The 27,317-nt window shown below is 37.1% G+C and overlaps 1 protein-coding gene and 1 pseudogene across 4 annotated transcripts in view; one reads left to right on the top strand and one right to left on the bottom strand.

Moving 5' to 3' along the window:
• LOC103348909 (very-long-chain 3-oxoacyl-CoA reductase pseudogene) overlaps window positions 1-4,788 on the top strand; it is a 70,892-nt pseudogene extending 66,104 nt beyond the window's left edge.
• The window catches only part of ERBB4 (erb-b2 receptor tyrosine kinase 4), a 1,252,881-nt gene that overhangs the window by 545,141 nt on the left and 680,423 nt on the right, over window positions 1-27,317 (bottom strand). The window lies entirely within an intron of this gene.

Below are 27,317 nucleotides of genomic sequence, written 5' to 3'. Positions count from 1 at the left end.
GTTGATGTTGGCATGCAATGAATGAAGGCTGTTCTGTGTCCGTGGGCAGCATTTGTAAATGTAGAGAATAGGGGGACTTGGCTTCAACATACACATTACAGCCAGAGTTCTTAATTTATAATATTTTAAATTTAATGTTTTATTCATTTTCGAGATAACACATTTTTAACTTCACATTGTACCCAAAGACTTAGTGGCTCTACTAAATAAAAATTTCAACAAATAAATAGTGAAAAGACCATATATAGTCCCCCAGGAAAACAGACAAGGACTATAAACAATAATGAAATGAACAATGTTCAACTTCATTCATATAAAGTAAATTTAAAAATAGTCAAAAAAAAGTATTTTTTAAAAAAATTTCCTACCTCTTATCAGAGGGACTTGTTTAAGTTCCAGCTACTCTGTGCTCCTGATGCCACTTTCTTGGTACGAGCCTGGAAAGCAGCAGTTTCAAACACTGGGTTTCCTGTCACTCACCCGGGACTCTCATATGGTATCCCTGGCTCCTGGCTTCAACCTGACCCAGGCCAGCTACAGGGAGCATCTGGGGGAGTGAACCAGGGTATAGATGATCTTCTCCATCCTCTCACCTTCTCTCTGTCACTCTCACTTTCAAATAAATATTTTTTTTTAATTTTTCTTAAAAAAAATCCACACTCTAGACACAGTTTCAGAGGTAGATTATTATGTGGATCTGTTAGAAATTAAGTGCTACTTTTACATTCAAAAAAAATTTTTTTAAGATTTATTTGAAAGGCAGAGTTACAGAGGGAGCGGGCAAGAGAGAGAGATTAAAGAAATCTTCCACCTGCTGCTTCACCCACAAATGGCTGCAACAGCCAGAGCTGGGATGGTCCAAACCAGCAGCCAGGAGTTTCCTCTAGGTCTTCCATGTGGGTCAAAGGGTCCAAAAAATTTGGGTCATCTTCGCCTACTTTCCAGGCGCATTAGTTGGATAGGAACTGGAGCAGCTGGAACTCAAAGGTGAGCCCATATTGAATGCCGGCAGTGTTTTTAGCCACTATGCCACAGCTCCAGCCCCTATAGTCAAATATTTGTTATGATTTTTCTAACTTTTTAAGATTCGCAAAATATTTTTCTATCATATTAATGTGACAATTTTGTCATAGTAATTATCAGGCACTTGATATGACATAGATAATCTAATGTGTTAATAAATGCCTTAAAATCTGTATTTAAACTCAGAGTATCTTCTCATTATATAATCTAAATATTAATTACTTATTTTTTAGAAAACTAGAATTTTTCACTCAGTGAAACTAATTATCTCTAACTTTTTTCATATACTATATTTCACTGAAATATATTAAGCATTAGTTCTGTTGGTTTCTTTTCCATAATTTCTTACATGTAATGCCTATTTTCCTATCTTTCAAAATAAAGACTACTTTTGAATTTTCTATTGAATTTTCTTCTTTATTATTTTACCATGTATTAAAATAATTTAAAATGCTAGTTTTCTCTAAATATACGACAATTTCCCTTCCTCTCATTCTAATTAATCAGATTTCTTGAATTTCAGATAAATGTTAACCTTGACAGTTCTAAAAGTATCACTTGGAAGTAATTAATATTAGTAATATTAATCCCAAGTCATATGATCAGTTAAAAAACTTCTTATCCACAACTTTAATTAGAATGTTTAATTAAAAATCATATTGAATGGGTGTATATCTTAATGTCTCATATTATTAAACCAAATTTGATTTCCTTAATACCTGGAAAATGATCTTGGTGACCAAGGGAAAGAATCTAGGCAAAATTAAATGAACAAATTGCAATAGAAATCAAACTTTGGAGACAAAGACCAATAAATGAGAGAGACATAGAAGAAATCACAAAGTCTGTGTTTTTAGTTCATTGGGGAAATGTGATTGGTTTTCTAAATATTCTTCATATATTTAAATAATTTAAATTTTGCACACTGCTTCAATTGAAAGGGTACTCAAGAATTATTTAGGTGGCTGATTATTTTTTTAAAAGAAAAAATTAGGAAGCATGATATTTATTCATTTTATACGAAAAAATTTATCACCTAAACAATATATTAATTAGAAAGATGCCTGTATTAAATATCTGTTTTTGTTTTGTTGCACTGATGACACTAAATGAAAAAGAAAGTGCAGCCTTTACTCAAAGCTCATCTTGTTGGCTGCAGGAACTACAAGATTTAATAATAAAAGAAAAACACAACTGCCCATCTATTCTAGGGACTTATTCTTACATATTTCATTTCATTTTATCAAATGGATTTTAAATTGCCAAAACTCAAAACTTAGTTGGAAGAGCAAAACAAGAACATTAGCTAAATAAAAAACTATTGGAAGAAGATTCTGAAAAGAAGTTTGCTGTTTAAAGATAAAAGAACATTAGGGTCAGCCATGTCAAAGGCAAACAAACACCATTCCAAGTATCCCAGATTTGACGCAATGATGGCACATTTTTGCTGGCTGCAAACTGATGCAGGTGCGTGTTTAACAGCTGCATAGGCAACACACAAACACACATATTCACCCCACAGACATGCATGCAAAGCAAAATATAAAGCAGCTATCTTGAAATGTAGAGAACAGAGAACTATAAACATAGAAACCTCAAAAAATAATGAGCTCATATAAATGCTTGAACACTAGCACTCCATCTCACTGTGATTGTTTAATTCACAACAGTTCAACATTTTAAAGCACACATATCAAGGCTGAAATTCTAGGAAAAAATGATTTCTCCAAAAAACTTGCTGAGGGACCTTGAAGGTTATCTCATTCTATAAAACACCATAACAGTATAATTGCTCACAAAGACTTATTACTAATGTTTTATATAAATATATGCATATAAAATAGTACAATACCTTAGATTGATGAATCAGTGGTATTTATTAAATTCTTAGTAGTAATAGTATTCAGTAGTTGTGTTAAAAGTTTAGGTGAAGAGATAAAAACAATAATTATTTAATTAGAACTCAGATTCATAAAAGTATACTTTTATACTAACTTCTGTTTATTTGTTTGTAAATATATTTATTTTACTAGAGTTTTAAATAACACTGCCAAGGTGGTTATGAATTTCACTGCAGAATCAGTAAAAGAGAGGTTGCTGAACCTTTATTTTCTATTTTAGTATATAAGGCTTGATGGTTACTGTACAACAAAAAACAATTATACATCTTCACAAACGCACAATTCACATTTATGAAAAGATAGGTGCTATTTCAGCTTAGGAATGAATTAGTAGGAGTTCTCTTTCTATCTGAAAGGCAGAGAGACAGAGATCTTCAATCCGTTGGTTCACTGCTGAAATGTCCTCAACAGCTGAGGTTGTGCCAGAATGAAACCAGGATCCTGGAACTCAATGCAGCTGTTCCACATGGGTGGCATCACCAATTACCGCCCAGAGTACTCATTAGCAGCAAGGTGGGATTAGCAAAGGCTGAGACTCAAAGCCAGGTACTCTGATATCAAATGTAGGCATGCCAATCAGTTCTCTGCTGCCCCAAATACCTATTCCCCTCCTCCCTTTGAAAATCATTAATATCATAAACAAAAGGCTCATCACAGATACTATAGGAATCACGTCTACCTCCCGCTCACATTTTCAGTACTCTTCTGATTACCCTGGGTCCACCTGGATAATTCAGGACAATCTTCCTAATTTAAGGTCAGCTGGTTTCATTCCCCTCTGCCTTTCATAGTTTCCAGATATGAGAATATGGATATCGTAAGGGGGCACCATGCTGTCACAAATTTCTCAACTGATCTTTTGGGAGCAATTATGAACTTTAATATCTGAATACACTTTGAATAATATATACAATCTTAACTATATAAGCCTCCTTCCAACTTCATTTATTATTGTTTTCTTTGTTCCATTGTGAAGATTGTGAGGCCAAGTTATGGGGATTGCTCTTCCTGCCATGGTTTCTTGTAATGGGTAGGTGCAGGCACCATGGCCTACTGGTCCTATGCATCTAGTATTCAATTTTCTTGGCCCCTTAGGTCCATGGTGTGAAAAACAAGACAGAGCTCAGACCATGGCTCAGTAAATGGGCGCTGTGACAGGTAGTACTGATGGAACTGGACAGTACTATGCAGCATGGAATGAAGGTTGCTCTAATCAGCAGTTCACAGAATTAACTAATTTTTCAATGAAATAAAAAAAATTCAAAGTAGAAACAAGAACTATTCTTGTTGAATTTACATCAGAAGATATTTATGATAAAATTGAAATAGAGTTTGCAGTTCTTGAAATTGTCATTTTTAGTGAAAAATGTGGGAAAATCATCTGAGTACACTGAATACATTTTGGACATTCCTGACTTGGACAACAGCATCAAGAAACGGCTAAATATTGTTCTTGTTTGTAAGACGACCTGATTGCTGCTGACTCACATGGTCGAAAGATGTAGAGGCATCATTCTAAGTATCGCCATCGCCAACGGCATGATCCCAGTTCTGCTACTGAGCATCTACTTGGGAACGGAGACTTACATAGATTTCTTCTCTCAAAGCCTCCCTGAGGCTTACAGGAGCAAGAGCATCTTTGTGCAGAACATCCTGACATATTTTGCCACTTGTAAATTCAGAGATATTTGTAAAATGTACAATTAAAACAGTATACCTGCAATCCCAAAACAACAGATATCTGATCCATTCTCTTATGGGTTCAATGAACTCAATCCTACCAGCATGGATTTATTTTCAAATAACCATGGGTTTCAATGAGTCCTTCAGGTCTCTCTATCTGAAGAAAAATAAGAAGCACTAAGTGCTGATGGGTGCCCTGAGAAACTCACCAAGATGCCCCAGTAATGCATGGTCATTGCAAAATACCTCACCAGCCTCCCAATTCTCAGATGCAGTTTCAGTGGTTACTGATGGAGCTAAATGCTGGCATTCCTGAAAGGAAAGCAGAAGTTGCTTCGAGGAGTCCCTGACATATTCTTGTTACTACCAAAAATGATTATGAACCTTAATGTAAATGCTCACATCAAGTAGATGGAGAACTAATTTTACCAGGAACAGCTTAATAGGAAGGAGCCTGATTATAACCAATCACGGAGTGATGGAGTCAGTCAGACATAAAACTCAACAGTTTCATCTGGTCCAAAATGCTAATGATCATTATTCTTACATTTTCTCTGAAATACACCATAAAACGTAATGGCCAGCTGCTCTTTTTTATTTTTAACATTTAGAGGCAATGGAGATTAATTGATTTGCTTATGGGCAGACACAGTGAAATTTATATGGATCTCTTTAATGTTTTCTGAAAGTATGTTAGTTTGTATTTTCTATGGAACTGCTCTTTCTCAAAAGTAATGACATGCAAATAATTATGAAATATGAAGTTATTTTTGACACATGAAGCCCACTAAAATATGCTTTGTTGTGTTACATGTTATTTCTTCTCAGTTAAATTTTTGTAAGTACTAAATGCTGTAAGGTATGATTTCTAAAATTAGGTGGATCAAAATGTTATGTTGAAATTGGCAGCTACCTAAAGGTACTGTGACCCAGGAACATGGTTTACTTGAGCTATATCTTTCTCTGTTTCTTTCTTTTTTTTTATTTATTTGACAGGTAGAGTTATAGACAGTGAGAGAGAGAGACAGAGAGAAAGGTCTTCCTTCTGTTGGTTCAGTCCCCAAATGGCCACTATAGCCAGCGCTGCACAGAGCCAGCCCAAAGCCAGGAGCCAGGTACTTCTTCCTGGTCTCCCATGTGGGCCATAGCAGAGAGCTGGACTGGAAGAGGAGCAACCAGGACTAGAACCCGGCGCCCATATGGGATGCCGGTGCTGCAGGTGGAGGATTAGCCAAGTGAGCCACGGCGCCGGTCCCCTCTCTTTCTAATATATCTCACACGTGTAACGGACTACTTTCATAATGGTAACAAAATCATGGAAATGAGTTTGCTCTTTAAGTTGGTATTCTAGAGATACTGATGTAACTGATTTTTAATAAAACATGATATAACAAAAAAATCCCTAAACATACTCATTTATGTCAAATAATAAAGTAATGAAAGGTACAAGAAAATAACTGGCACTTATGTGCTATTGTGTATACGATGCTCAGGATCTGAAAAAATCTCTCAAAAAGGTGGCGTTTGGGGGTTGGCATAGTGGCAGTAGTGGGTAAGCTGCTGCCTGCCGTGCCAGCATCCCATACGGGCATCCTGACTGCTCCACTTCCAATTCAGCTCCCTGCTAATGTGCCTGGGAAGGCAGTGGAGGATGGCACAAATGCTTTGGCTCCTGCAACCATGTGGGAGACTGGCAAAACGCTCTTGGCTCCTGCCTTTGGTCTGGCACAGCACTGAACCTTTTGGCCATTTGGGTAGTGAACCAGCAGATGGGAGATAGCTCGCTTTCTCTCTCTCTCTCTCTCCCTCCCTCCCTCCCTCCCTCTTTCTGTAACTCTGTTATAAAATAAAATAAAATCATTTTTAAAAAGGTAGTATTTTTTTTTTTGACAGGCAGAGTGGACAGTGAGAGAGAGAGACAGAGAGAAAGGTCTTCCTTTGCCGTTGGTTCACCCTCCAATGGCCGCCGCAGCCAGCGCGCTGCGGCCGGCGCACCGCGCTGATCCGATGGCAGGAGCCAGGAGCCTGGTGCTTTTCCTGGTCTCCCATGGGGTGCAGGGCCCAAGCACCTGGGCCATCCTCCACTGCACTCCCGGACCACAGCAGAGGGCTGGCCTGGAAGAGGGGCAACCGGGACAGAATCCGGCGCCCCGACCGGGACTAGAACCCGGTGTGCCGGCGCCGCTAGGCAGAGGATTAGCCTAGTGAGCCGCGGCACCGGCCTAAAAAGGTAGTATTTAAAAAATGACTTGACGTTAGTGTAAAACAGAAATTAGGGAAACAATTTCTAGCAAAGAGAAGAGTTACGTTCTAAGGTCCAAACAGGAAGTGTTTGGTGTGCCTGAGGCACAGCTAGGAGGACAGGAGAGTATGGCTACAATGCAGTAGGAGGGGACAGAGGTGTAGACTGAGTGTGAGAGAATTAAGAGGCAGGATGAAGAGAACCTTGAGAATTAACTCAGAGAAGATACACTTCAGTAGAAGAGTACCATGATTTGAAAAGCAGCTTCGTGGCTGCCATGTATTGGAGAAACTGTCATAGATCAAGGTTGGAAGTGAAAAGCCCAGTCTGGAGGCTTCTAATAATCCAGGTTTGAAATAATGGTGATGTGGATAACACTGGAAGTAAAGCAGGTGAAGAGACACGAAGGCTTCTGGAAATATTGAAAAGAAACATCAACAAAAACTTACTGAGTGGAAGAAATGATAGTCAGCATAAAAATGATATAATTGGGTGAATATGGCTTAAATTCAGAAAAATGGAACAAACAATAGGAGAAGCTTTTTAGAAGGAAAAATCAAGAGCTCCATTTTTGGACACGTTAAACTAATAGACCCCTATGGGAGACCTGCTGTCAGATAGTACTAGCTATCATTCAAAAATCATTCTCTACTCTTTTAACAAAAGGTCTTCTGAGATTAAGCTGGGAACATTTCTTAGTCTCTTTTGAAGCTTGACATGGCTCTATGACTTCTGTAGGAGACAGTGATGTATGCCAACCCCAGACTGAGCACGTAGGAGAATTAACTGTGTTCTTCTGGACTTTTCTCCATTCCTGCCACCAAAGGTCTCAGATGAAAGAGTTGTCGTATAAACTTTAATCATCTACATGAGGAAGATTAACTGATACACTGCTTAAGTCAATATATTTTGGGATCTAATTTTTATAGCAGATTAGTTCCTGCCTTCACTAAAGATAACATCTAACAGAAAGATCTTGGCTAGGCAACAGATTACTATATGAGTCTCTGTTGAGAGGAGAGCTCAAGGATGAAGAAACACAATGGGGAGTCTTCAACATCTGCATAGTATCTGAAGATAGAAGACTCCATGAACTGTTGATGTCTACTCATTTTCTTTAGAACCAATTTTTTCCATATTCATAGATCACTCTACTATTATTAGTTACTGAATGGCATGGTTTTGGCTTTTTTTTTTTTTTTTTTTTTTTTTTTTTTTTTTTTTTTTTGCCTTTCATGATCACTTCACATACCCATAACATTAGTCAGAATGCCAGGAGCCCTTTAAGTTTATCAAGTCCAGGATAAGAAACGGATTTCTTTCCTTGGAAGGAGAATTAGTCATCCGTTTTACTATACAAAGATGGACTTGTTTTTCTTTCACAGGGATGCTTGAGATTATCATTTTGGTGCTAAATACTATGGATTTCTTCTAATTAGAAGTCACATATTGAAGATGCAGAAGTCACAGATATTCTGTTTGAAAGACAGTATTTTTTAAATTAAATATGAATGACTTAGGTAAAAATTTGACTTCCCAGAACCCACAAAACCCACAATTCTCCATGGAGTTCCTCATCTGTCCAGGTCACACATGTATACAAGTGACTGGACATTTAGAGTTGTCTCAGTGTTAGAATTCAAGCTAAGAGTGATCACTGGAAAAATAGAACCCTTAATGCACAAAGTTTTACAACATGGTTTTTCTATAGAGATGCATTAATTTATAAATATTGACCACTAAAACTTCATAGAGAAAATTCATAGTCTAAATTCATGTTTCATCTTGTTTCTCTAATAGTAGATTTACCATAGTACTGGGAAAACAAACTGAGGTATATTCAAATACTTGGCATGGTACATTATGCAGATATAACAAGAACAGTATGGAACCAGAGTTTCACCACACTGGTAATCAGAACTTAATCTCTGAATGATTCAAAAAACAGTTGCAGTGTTGCTAAGTATACCTGTGAACATTTCAGAAAATCAAATTACAGTGATACTTTGTCTTAGAATTTGTTATACAATCAGTTAATTTTCCTGATATTAATATATATTTTAGAAATTTTGCATTTTGGGACTGCTAACAGGTGATGAGCTTTCTTATCTCCTCTGGCAAAGAACTATCCAATGAAGAACTATTAAATAGATTTTCATCTTCTCATACTTGGAATTTCAAACCTATCAGGGATTTTGGTTCACAAAACCTTACATAATGAATTCCTTTGGTAATCTACTATGGGAAAAAATCTATATAATTAAATGAAATCACAGACATAGCTTATTGTATATCAATGTGTGTATACCAAACATAAATGAATAAATTTTATTGAGCCATGAATCTGAACAACAACTGAATCAAGTTGTTCCCAGATTCACCCAGCATTTTATGAAACCTATTATTCTTATCTGACATTACTGCAGTATAACAGACCATAGTGACATTTGATTACATTCTGTTTTATTATTGCTTTGTAGCAAATTGTTCTCACCAATAAGTGATAAAAATGCAGAAGCAATTGTAGTACAAACATAAAGACATCCATTCTTCTTTTTGAATAGTAAGAGTTTCCAGAAGTGTACAAACAGAATAACACTTTATTTAGTCCATCTTGAAATAACTGTGAGACAAGTAGAAAATTAATATATTTAACAAGCTAGATAAGAACACATTTCTACGCTATTATAAAAGGACAATTTACGTATGTTTTAAGTAATTTCTTATCTGTATCTTTAGGACTGACCAGAAAAGGGAAAATATTAATTAACGAATATAAGCTTACATGAATGTAAATTCTCAGAGTATTGAAAACAATTTTATTCTAAATGCTGACATTTGTGTGCTTATTTTTTATGAAATGTTTCAATGTATTTGTAGTTTAGAACTGGGATATTTCCTGCAACAAACAAGCTATTTGAAAAGCATACCTTTTCTACCACCTTTTTTTTTTTTTTTTTTTTTTTTGGACAGGTAGAGTTATAGACAGTGAGAGAGAGAGAAACAGAGAGAAAGGTCTTCCTTCCATTGGTTCACCCCTCAAATGGCCGCCACGGCCGGCGCTGTGCCGATCTGAAGCCAGGAGCCAGGAGCTTCCTCCTGGTCTTCCATTCAGGTGGGTGCACTTGGGCCATCCTCCACTGTCTTCCCGGGCCACAGCAGAGAGCTGGACTGGAAGAGGAGCAACCGGGACTAGAACTTGGGGCCCATATGGGATGCCGGTGCTGCAGGCAGAGGATTAACCAAGTGAGGCTCAGTGCTGGCCCATCTACTACTCTTTTTGACAAATATTTCTTGGCATTGAGTAATAACACACACACACACACACATATATATAAAAATCCATGTATGTGCCTTTGTATATTTGCTTGTGTCCATTACTTCTCCATTTAAATACTACATACAAGGAAGAGAAAACTAAAGAAACTGATAAGAATTTCTAATTATAATACTTTCCAAAATACAATTTAATTCTTAATTATTATATTTTTTAAACCTGGACAATCATTCTATGTCAATTAGCTTTAATTAATTTAAATGGTCATATCTGCAGATTTAGCTTATTGTTTGAGTCTGTTATTACATAAAGTTATAACAATTTTACCCTTCTTGGCATGTCCTAAAATGTTATATTGAAATATTTGATATTTCATTTCAACCTATTTCTATTTATCCAGATGTTAGCTGCATTGGACCCATGTAACTAAAAAGAGTTTAAATTATTTCACAAGGGAACAATAGGTTAATATTATCCCATCTCTAACCCTTCTCAAATCACTCTTTTACTCAAAATGATGTGACTATATATTTTTATTTTATTCATACTTGTCAAAAACAGAATAATGCCAAGCAAATTGAATGATTTCTTGGTAATAACCATCATCCCTGTTTGGGAACATCACAGCCTGCAGCATCAATGTTTATGAGAACAAAATATATTTATTTTGTTATAGGTTTCCAACTCCATTTTCATTGGAAAATGACTCCATAATTTATAGATGTGAGGAACTTTTGTAGCTTGCTGTCCATATTTTGCTAACATGTTACAATGTGTAGGAGGCTAAAAATAAATGGTGATTTCAAGAATCCCACAGAAATTGCTTTTTTTAAAGCTAGCTTAATTTCTCTGATGAAAGAGTAGACAACTTTATTTGATCACTCATGAAAATTTAACATGTTAATATTTCATTAAATATTTTTAAAACCATTATTTGTTTAAATGACTTGTAGAAGCCAACATAAAATCAAAATAATAATAATATAGAAAAGAAAATGAATCTAAATCATGAAAAGAAATACAAAAGAGGAACCAGGAAAATATTCTGAAATAAAAACTTCATCTTATGAGTCTAACCTTCAGCTTTATTTCCAGAAAATTGAGATAGAGTGTGGTCTCAACTGTTGTCAAAAGTAAAGAAGGGGCTGGTGCCGCGGCTCACTAGGCTAATCCTCCGCCTTGCGGCACCGGCACACCGGATTCTAGTCCCGGTTGGGGCGCGGATTCTGTCCTGGTTGCCCCTCTTCCAGGCCAGCTCTCTGCTGTGGCCAGGGAGTGCAGTGGAGGATGGCCCAGGTGCTTGGGCCCTGCACCCCATGGGAGACCAGGAGAAGCACCTGGCTCCTGGCTTCAGATCAGTGCGATGCGTTGGCCGTAGCGTGCCAGCCGTGGCAGCCATTGGAGGGTGAACCAATGGCAAAAAGGAAGACCTTTCTCTCTGTCTCTCTCTCTCACTGTCCACTCTGCCTGTCCAAAAAAAAAAAAAAAAAAAAAAAAAAAAGTAAATAAGGAAATGTATGTAAGATATTTAAAACTTAAAACATAAGTGGAATTAACAGATTTCCTTTTAAAGATATATATATTTTTAATTTTGAAAGAATGATAGAGAACAAGACAGAGAGAGAGAGAGAGAGAGAGAGAGAGAGAGGATCTCCCATCCTTCCATTCGCTGGTTCATTCCCCAAGGCTGAGCCAGACCACAGTCAGGAGCCAGGAGCTTCTTCCAGGTCTTCCATGTGGATGCTGGGGCCCAAGCACTTGTGTCATGTTCTGCTGCTTTCCCAGGCTCATTAGTAGGGAGCTGGATCAATGGTGAAACTGCTGTGTCTCGAACTGGCGCCCATATCAGATGCCAGCATTATAGGTGACAGCTGTGTCCACTGGGCCACCATTCCTGCCCCATGGGGGTTTTTTAAAATATGGAAGAAATAAAACATTGCAGGATCTGGAAAAAAATGGCACCAAATTGGGACTATACATGACCAATTCCAACTAGCTCTTTGTAGTGTGTATCCTTTCTTTCTTATTTTGCAAAAAGGGAGAATTGAGTAAAATGATCTTTATTGTCAGTTGAGTATATCCATTTCCAAATAATGAAATCAAGGATTAAACATACAAAAAATTAGAGAAATTTTAAATGAGAAAAGGGTAGCTAAAACAAAACAGCAGAGCAGAAATAATTTGGCAAGACATCACAAATGGAAATAAAAATCAAATAATGATTGTAAAAATAGTGATATATTCAAGGCCAAAATTATAAACTAATAGATGAATAATATAAAAGACATCAGAATAATATGAAAAAAAAACTTTGTAGATGGAGTCTGAGCAGGCCAGGTTGAAAGATAAATCATGAAACAAATTTCTAAACAGAAAAAAATCATTAGTTCACTGTGTAGCAGACCGAGATAGAAATACAAGAAAAAATATAAAATTATACATTGAGACTTGGGACTTTCTATGGCACGAATTTTCCGTTTAAAGATTGTGACTTTTTTTTTTAATAAAATACAATATCCCTATATCCATTTGCAATTGATGTAACTGAAAACCTAAAGTCATTACTGTGGGGAGCAACCCGGACTAGACTAAGTTACTGGAATTAAGACTTATTCTATGCATCTGCTCTCCCACAATATGGCGCTGAGAAGGGAGAAACAGCTTCTACGCAGCTGCCTCCAGTTCAACCAATAAACTGTAGGACCTGCTCCTGATTGGAGGAGAGCAGCGTACTCGGCGTGTGGGTAGCAGAGTTGGGATTGGTGGAAAAGGACTATAAAGGGGGAGAGAGACAACATGCACCAGGAACATCTAAGGGGAACATCTATCTGAAGGAACACCTGAGCAGCCCCCGAGAGAGCCGGCCGGCGGTGTGCCGCTCCCCCGCGGAAGTGGGGAAAGTGGCAGGGGGAACCGCCCTTCCACGGAGGTGGAAGGGTCAGTAGCCAACCCGGGAAGAACCAGCAGCAAACCCGGGAAGGGTCGAGTAGACGAAAGAACAACGCAGAGTCCTGTGTCGTTCCTCCATGAAGAGGGGGAGCGACAACTACTATAAACATCCTATAAAATGCAATATACGGATTCTCTTACAATAATCAAACTGGGAAAACACCTTTGACTATTCACATCATTTGTTTACAATGATTTTTCAAACATTTGATTTATGCCCTTTAAGAATTTGTGAAGCATTTAATCATATGACTACAACGCAGGATCAATTTCCAGATATAGAGATAAATCAGGCATGCTGTCTGTCTTTTAGAAGGCTTGAAGTAAGTAGAGAGATATGTGAAAAAAATTATAGGTGAAATTATAAATGCACATGTAGAGTTAAATGTTTTCTAAAATAGAAATAGAACGATAAAACTGCCCATATATATATATATATATATTTTATTTACTTTATCTACTTGAAAAGCAGAGAAGGGAGAGGGAAAGGGAGACAAGAGAGAGAGAGAAAAATAAATATCAATCTTTTTTTAACTTTTATTTAATAAATATAAATTTCCAAAGTACAGCTTTTGGATTACAGTGGCTTCCCCCCCCCCACCATAACTTCCCTCCCACCTGCAACCCTACTCTTTCCTGCTCCCTCTCCCATTCCATTCACATCAATATTCATTTTCAATTCTCTTTATATACAGATCAATTTAGCATATATTAAGTAAATATTTCAACAGTTTGCACCCACACAGAAACACAAAGTATAAAGTACTGTTTGAGTACTAGTTATATCATTAATTTACATTGTGCGACACATTAAGGACAGAGATCCTTCCTATGTGGGGAGTAAGTGCACAGTGACTCATGTTGTTGACTTAACAATTGACACTCTTGTTTATGGCATCAGTAATCACCCTAGGCTCTTGTCATGGGTTGCCAAGGCTATGGAAGTCTTTTGAATCTGCCAACTCTGATCTTATTTAGACAAAGTCATAGTCAAAGTGGAAGTTCTCTCCTCCCTTCAGAGAAAGGTACCTCCTTCTTTGATGGCCCATTCTTTCCCACTGGGATCTCACTTGCAGAGAGTTTTTTTTTTTTTTTTTTTTTTTTTTTTTTTTTTTTTTTTTTGCCAGAATATCTTGGCTTTCCATGCCTGAAATACTCTCATGGGCTTTTTAGTGAGATCCAAATGCCTTAAGGGCTGATTCTGAGACCAGAGTGCTGTTTAGGACATCTGCAATTCTATGAGTCTGCTGTGTATCCCACTTCCCATGTTGGATCGTTCTCTCCTTTTTAATTCTTTCAGTTAGTATTAGAAGACACTGGTCTTGTTTATGTGATCTCTTTGACTCTTAATCCTTTCATTATGATCAATTGTGAACTGAAACTGATGACTTTGACTGGTGAGATGGCATTGGTACATGCCACCTTGATGGGACTGAACTGAAATCCCCTGGCATGTTTCTAACTCTACCGTTTGGGGCAAGTCCAATTAAACATGTCCCAAATTGAACATCTCGGTCTTATATCTGCTGGTTCACATCCCAAATGCCTACAACACCAGAGTTTGTCCAGGGTGAATCCAGGACCCTGGAACTTCTTCTGGGTTTCCTATATGGGTGACAGGATCCCAAGCACTTTATCTTGTCATCTGCTGACTTCCAGGATGGATTTACTGGATTATAAATCGAACTGGCACTCTGAAATGTGATGCGGGCATTTCAAGTGGAGAATTAATCTACCGCACTACAATGCATTCCCAAGTACATTAATAAGCATTAAGCGCAACTCATATTTGACATAATCAAATATAATCTAAATAACATGATCATTTAAAAAAATGAATTTACTTTCCTAAAGCAACCATGCTACATTCTTTTAAATATCTATAGTTCCAAATATTATTTATTGATGACATCACTGTACATATTTTATGGAGGTAAAAACAGATCAGAGGACTAAGTATCTTTTCAGGTCTAAAGAAGACACATGTGTTTTTACATATCAACACATTCTAATTAAAATCACAATCATGTTTACTTGGCAATTGTATTTGTATTTAAGGCTTCCAAATATTTTTCTGTAGGGATATGCGAAAAGATTAGTGGGAACAGAGATAAAAGAATTCAGGATGGAAGACAGAGTAATTCTGCTTTCTCTCTGATTTATATCTGTTCAAATAGGCCAATTTTAATTGGTTTCAGCACTCTTGGCTTAGTCCCAAATACTAGTACTGCTTTCTCACAAATACTCAGAGTCCTAATATTACCATCAAGCCCTAAATTCATGGCTGATGATGCTCCTAGGAAAGAGATGGTGCCCTAATATTCCTTGATAGTGAATGATCTGTGTTTCCAACACAGAATATTACACTTCCTTAAGGAAATCATTTGTTCCTTTTATTAATAGTTTCAATTAAATTATACAGCAATAATTTATCTTGCATTATATTATGTATTTGTTTTCAAATGCACACAGTAGGCAAACTGATAGAACTCAAAGATATAAATTTAAATCTATGAGCCAGTGTTGTGGTACACCTGATTCAGCTCCTGCCTACAACCTGGGTATCCAACATGTGGCTGGTTTAAGTCGTGCTGCTCTACTTCCAACCCAGCTCCCTGCCAATGTGCTGCAGAAATCATCAGAAGATGGCCCACGTGCTTGGGTCTCTGCCACTCAGGCTGGAGACCAGGATGGCATTCCATCCCCCTGCTTTAGACTGGTCCATCCCTAGCCATCATAGCCATTTGGGGAGCAAAACAGTGGATGCAATCTCTCTCTCTCTCTCTCTCTCTCTCTCTCTCTCTCTTTCTGTTTCTCCCTCCTTCTCTGTAATTCTGCCTTTCAAATACATAAATACCTTTTTAAAAAATCCAATATTACTACTAGTTTTAGAATAACTTTCATAAAATTTGAGTTTACTAAAATTTTAATTGTAAATGAATGAAAACTTAAAATGGTTAATGACTACAATTTACCTACCTTAAGTAGTAATAATTAAAATGATAGTACTGGTAATATTAAATATCAATATGCAAATATTTTGAGATCTTGTAAATTGCAGATTTGTATTAAGTATTGTGTAAACATTAACTTATTCATTCTGGAAGATTTAAAGATTTTTTAAACTGAAACTCTTAACAAATTATATATAAGGTATTTCATAGTAAACTATTTTATGCTATATTATTTGATTCCATATTTGATTTATTCAACTATTCAAATATAATCAAATTTAATGCCATTTCATATCATCTATACTAAATTAAACATATCTATGATGCCAGCACTAAATTAATGAAAATAAGGAAAGTTTAGGCCACTGGATGAAATTATGTTTAAGTAGTAATGTTCATGGTTATACTTCTTAATAATCTATTGATTTTATATAAGCAGAAGAAAACAAATAAAAATGTTAGAAAGTATTTTATAAAATTAATAAACAGGAATTTGATAGATAAAATATAAACAAGATACCATTTTTCATCCATCAAAATGGTTAAAAATGCTAGGGTCTGTTCTAAATCAAACACTGCCAAAAATATGTAGAAGTGTTGTCCTACTTATTGCTTGTATATATATGAATTTGGTTGGTCACTTTGAAGATTAATTTAAAAACATTTATGAAAATTTAAAATGAGTTTAGATCATACATGTGCCTAAGAAAACATATTTAAAATGTTTAATAGGAAAGACACTGGAAATATATATTCTGTTGTTGAGAATATTAATAATGTCATACTGTTTTACTATGATAAATGAATAGCACAAAATTTAGACTGCTAAAAAGTACCAACTAGATCTGCTTGTACTAACATTTAAGGATTGCCAAGACTGCCACTTTTGGAAAAGAAATGAAAAACTTAGGAGACCTGCCAATTTGATACCCATGGTCACTGCCCCTAGGAAGGGCCGAGGATTAGGTAATGGGTGGTCAATATTGGTATAAGGATCCTAAGGTGAGGTTTCTTACCCTGGGTGAAGATTGAGTCACGGGAAACAGAACCGCCCTGGAGTTGAAGGGCTCCAGGTCAGAGCCATGGGCCTTGTTGGCTCTAAGCTGAAAAGCACTACACTTGGCCCAGCTTCCAAAGTAACCACTGCTGTCAAGGGAACAGCCAAGTAGAGTCTGGACATTGCAGGCAGAACTGTAAATTTCCTGTTAGAGATACCATCTGCCTTTACCTGGCTAGCTCTCCTAGACCAGCTAAGCAATGGAAGTCAACAGGGTGCTATCCCTAAGGAGGTTCACATCTCCCTTATGATGTCTCTTCTAGTACCCCATGTGAAAAGATAGGTCTAGCAGTGTCTGCAAATAATGAAGGATAGAATTAAAAGGGAGAGAATGATCCTATTGGGGAAGCAAGATACACAGCAGACTCAAAGATTGGCAAAATGCCCTAAACAGCACTCCAGCCTCAGAATCAGCCCTTAAAGCATTCGGATCTGGCTAAAAGGCCCATGAGAGTTTCGCAGGCATGGAAAGCCAAGACACTGAGGCAAAAACGACCTGAAGGATAGATCTCAGTGAATGAGATCCCAGCGGAAAGAACAGGCCATCAGAGAAGGAGGTACCTTTCTTTGAAGGGAGGAAGGAATTTCCACTTTGATATGGCTTTGTCTAATTAAGATCAGAGTTGGTGAACTCAAGAGGCTTCCATAGCCTTGGCAGCTCATGACAAGAGCCTCGGGTGATTACTGACATCATAAAAAAAAGTGTCAATTGTTAAATCAACAATGGAGTCACTGTGCACCTGCTCCCCATGTAGGATCTCTGTCCTTAATGTGTTGTACTATGAGAATTAACGGTAAAACTACTACTCGAACAGTACTCTATATTTTGTGTGGCTGCATGGGTACAGTCTGTTGAAATCTTTATTTAGTATGTACTAAGTTGATCCTCTGTATATAAAGATAATTGAAAATGAATCCTGATGAAGAATGAGATGGGAGAGGGAGTGGGAGATGGGATGGTTGCGGGTGGGAGGGAGGTTATGGAGGAAAAAGCTGCAACAATTCACAAGTTGTACTTTGTAAATTTATATTTATTAAATAAAAAAAAGAAAAGATAGGTCTGGACCTCATATCTGGACAGTCCTTAGCCCACCTGATTGTTATCAGATCTCTACTATCAGTTTCTATAGGTCTCTCAGTGGGAAAACTTGCTCATGGTTTAGACAGCTCCTTTCTTAGATCCTCTTCTAATGACTCTGTCCTTAGTTTGAGACTCTGTGAATTTAAATTGCTTAATAGATTCATTTTTTCCAGACTTGAAACAGTGAAATTCTAGCTGGCTATGCACATGAAACCTCAGATGGCAGCAGTTTCTGCAAGATGACACTGCCATTCCCCCTGAGAACCCACCATCTGCTGGAACCCTGTCTCTACTTTCCTTCCCAGTGATGCCCCTTTCCAGCCTGAAGCAGACAGAGAGATCATCACCCAGTCCACCCTAATAGATGGTAGGATGCATATCTTCTTGAGGATGGAATCTGAGGAGTCAGATGGATTAACAGGCAGTCGGGGTGGTCCCAGTGGAATTTGGGTTGTAGAGTGCTTGCTTCCCCCAAAACCTTATCCTTAACAAGGTCAGATGTACCTGCCTGCCCACACCTTGGGAGCTTCCAAGTTTACCATGAGAATAGCAAGGGAGTGGTCATTCCATCCTCCTGAGCTCACAATTTATTGTGAAAACAAGTTACCTATCCCACCCTTCTGGATGGTTTTTGTTTTATCATGAGCAAGCCAGATAGGATAAAGGACTGTAAATCAGATCTTTTGATGGGTTTTGTCCCTGCCTTGTAACTGAATGTCAATCAAAATTGTGCTTAAAAACTCCACTACCATCAGCCCCTTTGGTTTTTTTCCTCTCTTGTCAGCTCCCCTCCATGCTGCTTGGGCTAGAGGTCTTTGACTCTACTAAATCTTGCTTTTTACATTCATCTGCTTGTCCACTTGAAATTTGTTTTTAGTCATGTACTAATTATGTACTGCACATTTACAGGTAATGTTTAGAGGAACAAGATTGATAAATTGTGTGTTTCTTTAAAAATATTTATTTATTTACTTGAAAGTCAGAGTTACACAGAGAGAGAAGGAGAGGTAGAGAGAGAGAGAGAGAGAGAGAAATCTTCCATCCGCTGGTTCACACCCCAGATGGCCGAAACATCCAGGGCTGCGCCAGTTTGAAGCCAGGAGCCAGGAGCTTCTTCTCCCACGTGGGTGCAGGGGACCAAGGACTTGGGCCATCCTCTTCTGCTTTCCCAGGCCATAGCAGAGACCTGGATCAGAAGTGGAGCAGCCAGGATTCCAACCAGCACCCATATGAAATGCCGGCACTGTAGGGGGAGGCTTTACCCACTACACCACAGTGCTGGCCCCAAATTGTGTTTTAAAAGAAATAAATGTTAAAACTAGAGTCCTATTTTATTAATAACTATTAACCAGCACAGAAAAAGAGTACATTTGTCCAAACCAATATCTATATCTATACATAAATCTGGCTAAAATAGAAGAAACATTAGCTGTGATACAAATGAATTTGTAGTTTATAAAGAGGAAACTTTGTTATTAAGTGTGTATAATCAACTCACCTCTTCTGTCAATTCCCAGCCTCCTCAAAGCAACTCAAATTATTTAAGCTTTGTAAACTTCAAAACTAAGCCCTAGGGGCCTGTGTTCTGCGAGTGGGTGGCAGTTCAAGTCCCAGCTGCTCCTCTTCTGATCCAGCTGGTGTGCCTGGGAGAGCATCCGAAGGTGGCACAAGTCCTTGTGCCCCTGAACCCACACGGGAAACACGGAGGAGGCTCTAAGCTCCTGGCTTCAAATTGGCCCATGTTGGGAGTGAGTCAGCAGTTGGAAGACCTGTCTCTCCCTTTGTCTCTGCCTCTCTGTAATTCTGCCTTTCAAATAAATAAAAAAATCTTAAAACACACACACACATTCACACACACACACACGCAATGTAACAGAGCTGAACTGTTCTCAGAGAGTTTGGTGGTTGTCAAGCCTTTATAAAATTTACTTAAGTTCCATCTAGATCTGCCTTCAGTAGCTAGATTTAAGTAGTAAAATCTAAAACTATGTGACAGAGTTTTCTAGCAATAACACTATATTTGTAGAATAGTTTTCTCTGAAAGTGTAAATGGATTTGGACACAGAGCCAAGCACTGTGCTATGTGTTCCAGGGATATGAAAAAAAAAAAAAGAAATGAAACATTTCCCTGGCTCTGAGGGAGCTTACACAGAGAAGATGGAAGTGGGGTGTCATGAAACACTACATCATGGAGCTTTCATTTATCGAGTGTGGCAAGCACTGTTAGAGGTTTCCTACACTAGCCCATTTGGTTGTCACAATAACAGACGCAGAAATGGAAGGACTGGGTCATTAATATGCTACATGTCAAGGAGTAAGTAAGTGACCAAACTGGAAGGGAACCCAAGCACGTTGTGGCAGACTCTGTCATGCTAACTACAACACTATCTAGTCTTTTAATCATAACCCCATTAGTCATCTATAATGTGTAGTTTTTCAAAAGTGTTAACATAAGTATAGGCCTAGAATAAAACGGCTATGCTGCAGATGTGATTGAAAAATCATGATCAGAAAGGGAGAGAGGGATCAGCATCATTTGAGAGTCAGATTTCAGATGACATTTGATTGTGCTGGTAGATTCAGCGTGCATTAAGTCACTAAAGTGTGATGAAGACAGCTGTGCTTTGATCACATCTTAGTTTGAGAATAGCTACTATGGTGATGATAATTATTTACTACAGAGGCAAGAAACTGGAGCCATTCCGCTCGGGAGCCAATGGAGAAACTATTTAAGAGAAAATGAGACTCCAAGTTTTTCTGAGAACAAGAAAAAAAGTGAAGGGTAAGATAATTTTTCAGGCACCAACCTCATGGATCTTTAGAGGTCAAGATGAAACCTTCAGATGAATTAGACATGTCTGCTTTCTAGCTTAAAAGAATGTGGCGCTCTTAAAATAAATGGGGATACAAGTAAAACTGATGTAGTACATGAGAAAGGTTTCAGGGATCATATAACAAGTTAATTTTTGTTTTTACTTAGATGCCTCTCCTAGAGATGTCTTTTGGAAAGTAAATATGCATGTTTAAAGTTTAAAGTCATTTAAAGTTTTAAAGTTTAAAGTTGTATTAATCTCCAATATTATTGATGGAATGGACCAGAACTATGAAATGTGAAGCATTTAAAACATTCTTGATACCCATACACCATATACTTATACCATCCCCATGTATACTGGGAGTCAGAAATTCCTTAGATATGCAGTTTCTAGTAGAAATTGGTCTATAATCCATTCTATGTAACTTGTCTCCTATAGTGAAATGATCTTTATCCATATTGCAGCACACCAAAGTTGAAAGTAGGAGGATTCAATTACATTAAATTTAACTGTACTCTATGGATTTTGGGAAACATTTTTTCATATCACTTGGTGGGATTTAATATTAGGCTTGTGACAGTAGCCACTACCACTGTTCTTACATAAGAACTACGGGAAACATAGTAGGGCTGTATTTCTTGGAAGTTAGATTTTGCCAAATGCTGTTTCTACTGGAATATGAATAGGATACAACATTTCCAGGAAGAGCCATTAAGAGATGGTACACAATTATCTAAGTTACCTTTCCCTTGCCCAAAGAACACAGATATCTCAAACAGTGGAACAGCCCTCAGCTTGCACCCTTGAGAAACAACCATTTTGGAACTAAGGTGCCAGTTGAGTCTCATTAGTATTAAAAAAGAGAGAAAAATAATAATTTTAAGCCACTGAGACTTTGATGTTGGTTGCTACCACAGCATAATCTAGCCTATTTTAATTGATATACTACTAACTGCTGTGGTTTACCTACTTATATTAGCCCTATCTTGACGGTTTTCTGGATAAGGTTTTCTTTTTCCCTTTCCCATACAAGCCCATCTTATCCCTCATTTCCAAAGATATTCCTTTCCCATTCATAATTCAACAAGTAGGAAGAATTTTAACTCGTTCTGTGAATTACTAGATCTAAGATTCAGTTTTCAATATGACAATTTCCAAAGTAATGAATTAGCAGTCTGTAAAAATAGAGAATAGTAGATGCTTCCTCAGGATTCCAAAGCTCCTTCCAAGTAAGAACAAAGGTTAAGTTCGAGAGGAACTGAGTAATGGAATTTTCCACGTTGAGATTTCTGGTTGACCCTCTTCCTAAAACCACCTCTTTTTGTGAAAAGGAAATTAAAGAAAGAACTCATTTCCATTACCCAATATAATTAATCTTCTGTTCCTTCTTTCCTTTCATATAACTTCAAGGCATGGAATACAAAGACAGAAAAGTAATTATTACAAACAATATTACTATTCAAATAGTCTTATAATAATGTGGAGGTTAAGCTCATACTTATTCTAGAGACACATTTCATGAGTTTGGAATCTTTATCAACTACTGAGAGCCATGATGAGTATATTACTTAACCTCTCTGCAACTTAATTTCCTTATCTGCAGAATGTGTGTTTTCAAAATGTCCTAATGCTTTCACAAGTTTTTTTTTTAAAGATTTATTTATTTATTTGAAAGAGTTACACAGAGAGAGAAGGAGAGGCAGAGAGAGAAAGAGGTCTTCCATCTTCTGGCTCACTCCTCATTTGGCCAGAATGGCAGGAGCTGGGCCGACCTGAAGCCAAGAGCAGGAGCCTCCTCTGGGTCTCCCACATGGGCGCAGGGGCCATCCTCCATTGCTTTCCCAGGCCATATCAGAGAGCTGGTTTGTAAGTGGAGCAGCCAGGACTCAAACTGACACCCACATGGGATGCTGGCACTGCAGATGGCAGTTTTACCCGCTACGCCCCAGCGCTGGCCCCCACAAGTTTTAAATGAAATAAAATTTTCAATATGCCTGGCACAATCCCTGGTATTTAATAATAGGTATTTTTGTTTAATGAATACACTTTTAATCTGTTTTTACAAAAATTTGCAATTTATATGCAAATGTGTTATTTTATAAGGCTTCAAAAACTTCAAACAAAATTTAATATAAGTAGTTACCCTCATTAGATGATTATATGATTTATTATAGGGAGAAATCAAAATCAAATCAGATAGATACTTTGTAACAAAATAGATACTATGTAAATAAAAATTAACATGACCAAAGAATGGATGAAAGAAACAGAAAATAGCTTCAATAAATCTGCATAATTTTAATTTTTTAATTTCATCTGATCCAGTCTCATGGTATTCACGTTTTGGAACTCATGAATTGGAACATTTTAAAATGGTCATTGACCACAGAAAGGATTAACATATTTTTAGCTTTTTAATACAAAATATTTAGTTTTTGGATTTTATCAGGCACAATGTAAATGCTTAGTGTTTTAGCCCCTCAGAGGTAAGAAATTGTTTACAGTTCTATTTCCATGCATGGGCTGTGATAAACAGATCCCAGAATAGCTGGAATAGGGCCAAGGCAGGAGTTCAATATGTAGACATATTTTCATGTGCTGCAAAGAAAAATTCCATGAACTTTGCCAAATACATTGATCACAACTCTAGAAAACAGTATCTACTCTGAAAAATATTCATATAAAGTTCATGTTACTATGAAAAACTACTATCTTTTTAAATTATAGAGAACTATTCCATTTCACTTAAGATCTCTTTCTGTGTGTATGTGTTTAATAAGTCAAAACTTTGCTTCAGTCTTCGTTCTGAGTTAATCCACTGTGGTAAAAGACAAAAATCTGGCAAAAATTACTATTGTTTTAAAAATGCACTTGATGTAAACATTGACATGAAAATGATATTTGATTTAGGATCACTTCACAAGGAATTAATTAATAAAGAACGCAGTCAAAAATGGCCAGTTTCAAACAGTCCTTTTGGTTTATGGCACATCTGATTGTATAATGGATTTATTACTGAACTCTTTCATTGTAACACAGCATTTCATCTTTAATAAATATAAAAGTCAAGCTTATCTTTTCATAAGTTTTTTCATTTTCATTCCTAAAACTGAACCAATGTGTATCATGCTACAGGCTATGGCACATATAAATCTTATGGGTGTTAACAGGTGTATCTACTTATTCAGTGAAATCTTGAATGGTGATACATTTCATTCTGAGATGTTTATTACCCCCAGCATACAGTCAATTATATTTTTGTAATTAAAGTTTTAAACAAAATCTCTGACTCTAGCATGACTACATTAGCATGGCACATTTCAACCTTGACTAGAGCTCTGCATGATGAGTTTACTAACAGTGCACAAAACTCCTCCTATCTACATGGAAAGCACATTTAAATCACTTGGAAAACAAAAAGCCATTAGCTACGATTAGTAAGCTGTTGACATTTCTTGGAGTCTTGGAGGGCTGTAACTTTTTTTTTTTTTTTTACAATGTTCTCTCTGTAATTTTGAACTGACTCAAACGTTAGAGCATGTATATACATGCATAATTGTGTTTTCTGGTCACCAGGTAACATGCAATTAAAGTTTCGTTAGCAACCTAAGACACGGATCATTTTGAACAACATATGTGATATAGTATGTAGGACTGAAAATACAGCTTCTGAATTATACTTAATATTGAAATATTTTATGTATATGATATGTTAAAATCCACACAAATGTATACTTTAAAACATAGTTGTAGGGGCCAGCACTGTGGTGTAGCAGGTAAAGCTGCTGCCTGCAGTGCTGGCATCCCATATGGGTGCTGGTTTGAGTCCTAGATTCTCCAATTCCAATCCAGCTTTCTGCTATGGCCTGGGAAAGCAGTGGAAGACTACCCAGGTTCTTGGTCTCCTACACCCACATGGGAAATCTGGAAGAACCTCTTGGCTCCTGGCTTTGGATCGCCCAGCACCGCCGTTGCAGCCATTTGTGCGGTGCACCAGCAGATAGAAGACCTTTCTCTCTCTCTGCCTCTGCCTCTCTGTAACTCTGACTTTCAAATAAATAAATAGATCTTAAAAATATATATATATATACAATTGTATCTACAAGCTATATTGAATCTGATAAAATTAAAAAATTAATAAAATAAGAAGTAAATTATACATTTTTAAAATATAATTTTAAGGTATTCATATTTACCCTGTATTGGAAATGTGATGTCAAATTTGTTTAGTAGTCTTTGTGTACACATATTAAATTTCTTGATAAATAATTTTCATTATACATTACTAAGAGTAGGATCTTTTCTTCCAATGTAAAACAGGCAACTATTTAGATTGAACTTCATCACATTACAAATTCCTTTGACCCAGAGCATTCTCTCTTCATTCTCTTTTGTATCATTTATCAACCTGATATGCATCTAGGAAAAAAAAAAACTTTCCTGCTAGATGATATGATCCCCTCATTTCATGAAAGTAATAGCTCAGAGTGTTAGACCTGAGATGTATCAGCTATCCCAAGAGCATGAGCTGAGTTTAAAGATATATAAGTCATATATTTGAGATAAAAAACAAGTAGACAGGATCAAACAAAACAAAGGCAACACATTGTTCAATTGACACAAAAGTCAAAAATCAAGTTTGAAACATGATCTATTTCTCCATTCATCCATTCAACAAATTTTGAATGGGTCCCTGTTCTCATTGCAAAAAAATATTACAAAGGGAACAGAATGAAAATAATCAAATTTTAAAAGTTTTACCTTGATTGTAAAATAAACTAATATATTAAAAATGAGAAAATATCAGAGAAAGATTAAATCTAAGAATGATATCAAACAGGATAATTTCATTAGAAAGAAACTGGTTCAGGTTGAAGTGGTGGGGATGCTAGGTTACTTTAGTTAGTACTGCGAGTGATGAACTCTCTGGGACCATAACTTTTGAGCTGAGAACAGAATGATGAGAACAGAACAGCCATTTTCTTGCTTGCTTGCTTGCTTGCTTTCTTGCTTGCTTTTTTTTTTTTTTTTTTTTTTTTTTTTTACAGAGTTCTTGCAGTTATACACAGTGCCTGAAAGTGCTTACGGGGGATAGTTTGGAATGGTGAATCTAACTTAGTTACAGGGAGATAAAACTCTCAGAAAAGGGTTGTTACAGGATACAACCTATAAACTGAAGACTTGGTGGAAGAGTAAATAGTAAAAATATATGACTAGTAGATGGGGAGTCCACAAACAAAACTCAAAATAAAACATCTGAAGAGGAGAGAAATAAAGAATGTAATCATAGAAGGCACAGAATAATATCTCACAACAAAGGATAGATCAATGTGAACAGATGATGAAATCGGACATTATCTAATGTATTTGACAATATAGAAGTCACTGATGCTCTTAAAAAAAGAGCTTGTGGACCAGTGCTGTGGCAGAGCAGGTTAACCCACCAACTAAAATGCTGGCTTACCATATGGACATGGGTTCAATCTTGGCTGCTCCACTTCTAATCCAGCTAACTGCTAATGAGCCTGGGCCTGGGAAGGTAGTGAAAAATGGCTGAAGTGGCTGAAGTGATTCAACTCCAGCACCCACATAGGGGACCTGGATGACGCTCCTGGCTCAGACTTCGGCCTAGCTCAGCCCTGCCCTTAGTGACCATTTGTGGAGTGAACCAGCAGATGGATGGAGATTTTCTCTCTCTCTCTCTCTCCCTCCCTCCCTCCCCCCTTTTTTCTTCTCTCCCTCTCTCCATCTCCCCTTCTCTATCTCAGTCTAGTCTGTCTCTCCTTCTCTGTCTCTGTAACTCTGCCTTTCCAGTAAATAAAAAAAAAATTTCAACAAAATGAAAAAAATACTGAAACACAAAAGAGCTATTTTAAATTATGTGGGATGAAAATTGAATGAGAAGTGAAAAAGAGTGATAAAATGTGTAAATAACCCTTTTAATTTGTTTGAACCTAAAGGATTGGACAGTAGTGGGGACATTTAAAGCAATCATATAGACATTGCAGTTGCTAGGCAAGGCTTAAAGCAATGGGCTTTAATGAGATTGGAGTGGAGAGTATGTCCTGTGCTGTCAGGCTAAGCAGCAGAAGATGAAAAGGTTCACTGGTGGGGAGGAGGTGGCTTGCAGTGTCTTAAGTTTCCATAAGTTAAAGGTTTCTCATTACCTAAGATTTAAATCGAGTATTACTCCAGCGAGGAGAAATCGTTTCAGGTTTACTATCATTCAGAAACCCTGCAATGAGCTTCCATGTCTGGGATCTCATTAAAAGATTTTGGAAGGACCTGCTTATTTGAGCCAGCTAGAGTCCAGAGGAAGATACTTGTTCCTTGA

This window comes from Oryctolagus cuniculus, chromosome 3, assembly GCF_051225735.1.
Source record: "Oryctolagus cuniculus isolate XC-2025 breed Fujian yellow rabbit chromosome 3, ASM5122573v1, whole genome shotgun sequence".
Classification (NCBI taxonomy): domain Eukaryota; kingdom Metazoa; phylum Chordata; class Mammalia; order Lagomorpha; family Leporidae; genus Oryctolagus; species Oryctolagus cuniculus.
The sequence above is the reverse complement of the archived record's forward strand: the minus strand, read 5'-3'. Positions and strand labels throughout refer to the sequence as shown.